Consider the following 2,014-nt stretch of genomic DNA (forward strand, 5'->3'; position numbering starts at 1 on the left):
CACTTGCCAAGTAGCTAAAAAAATAGAAAAAACATAAGACATGCCCCTAAAAGCAAGACACTTAACTTCTGAAAGTTGGAGACTCAACTCAAATGAACAGTACTAAATTTAAAAAATCTAATTATCCCAACTGAGTGCTCCTGACAAATTTAAGCCCCTATGCTTCAGTATTTGTTAGTTATTTTTTATATTTAGTAAAAGCATTACCTTTGGTAAATAATGAATGCAACCAAAGTAAAAATATTGCCATAATAATAAATGGAGACATGAGATAATTAACTTGTTAATATGGATTCGCATTGCAAAACGGTAGAAAATCTTTCCACATAAAGAAATACCTGACAGACTTGAGAATGGAACACTAGTTGTAGAACTTTTAATACAAAATGAGTGATTAGTTTTAAATCCTTGACCCAATTCAGTGTCACTTCATTTGTAAGTACATTCATTCATTTATTCGTGGAACATTTATTGAGTGTTTTTGCTATGCCAACAATAAAGTTACTGTTAATACAAAAATAAGAGACACAGCTTTTGCCTGCAAGAAGTTAACAATATTGCAAATACACTATGATGAATTGAATGGAACAGGTAGCACATATTATATAATCAGAGAGAAGGGAAACAGACCTGGGCTGTGTAGTTGGAAGAGGGAGAATCAGATTTGCGTTTTATATGAATAAAAGCAAACTAGATTGATCCCTACCGGATGAATAGGAGTTAGCCAGGTGGTAGAAGGTGATATGTCAGTTTTCCCAGAACAAATACAGCAAAGTCAAGGAACAAGCAACATCATGATGATAGAAGACTGCAAGTGGCTTGGTGTTTCTATAATAGAACTAAACATTCAATTTGGAGATTGCTAAAGACAAAACGAAGACAATGATTTAAGGCTTTGTATATGGCATATTGGCCTTATTAAATTTAACTTATGGATGACGATGAAGTATTAACATTTTCTAAATGGTCATGTGGCATTGATACTAGATTTGAGCTTTGAATGGGTTACTAGCATGGCAGAAGAAAAAAAGTTTAAGGTTAAAAAGACTAGGACAGAGAGAAATCCATATTGGAGATTGTTTTACTACCGTAACAGAGAGATAATTGGTGGAAGTTAAGGTCCAATTAAAAAACAATAAACCAAGTTAGCTAGACTTGTTTTCTCATTGTATGATGACAGAAGAGAAGGAAACAAGGTTTCTTACATTTGTTGACTAGTGGAAATAATGGAAGATCAGCAGGTAAGGTGTGATTAGAAGATAATGTTTATAGTTAGTTGAAAAAAAGTTGTTTCACGTGAAGATTGGGAAAGGAAGTGTTGCAGAACTTTTCCGTAGTTCATCTAAAGACAGAGTTCTTGTCCATCCCACGGCCCTGAAAATGTAGGCTTGCAGATGGTTTAAAGGGTGAGTAAAGCAGGGTTTTATTGGGTGAAAAGAAAAAAGAGCCATAGTCGGGGGGGGAGGGGGCGGAAACGGGGACTCTCACTAGGCCAGAGTCCCTCCGCTAGGGCACTTTCTGCCAGGTAGTTGGAATCCCAGGTTCCACACAGGAAGAGGAGGGGCCAGGTTCAGGCTCCTCCCTGCTGCAAATGTCATGAACTTCCCAGGGCTCCATCTCAGTGGGCAGGCTGGTTGGAGTTTCTTCAGGGACCCCCTCCCACATGGCTGTCTCATTCCCTCCTTTAAAGACATTCATCTAACTGCCATTAGATTATGGATAAGGACAAAGACCGATCTTAACTGCTTCCTGCTGACAGGGCTGCTGTTTGGGGAAACAGCAATCCCCACAGGCCTATTTAAGGGTTTCCAGCAAAAGAGGCCATTGTCAGAGGCTCTGGCTGCATAAGAGTTTGGAGTTTGATGGCCTGAAGGCAAGAACAGACAAACCGGGTTATTAGAAAACATGTATCAAAACAAAACAAGGGGAGGAGTAGAGACAGCTCAAAAATTCTGAGGTTTTTTTACCAGTTTACACAGGGAGATGGAGGCCAGTAGCCTGACTGGTTAAAAAA

Source organism: Hylobates moloch, unplaced genomic scaffold (genome assembly GCF_009828535.3).
Source record: "Hylobates moloch isolate HMO894 unplaced genomic scaffold, HMol_V3 SCAFFOLD_11, whole genome shotgun sequence".
Classification (NCBI taxonomy): Eukaryota; Metazoa; Chordata; class Mammalia; order Primates; family Hylobatidae; genus Hylobates; species Hylobates moloch.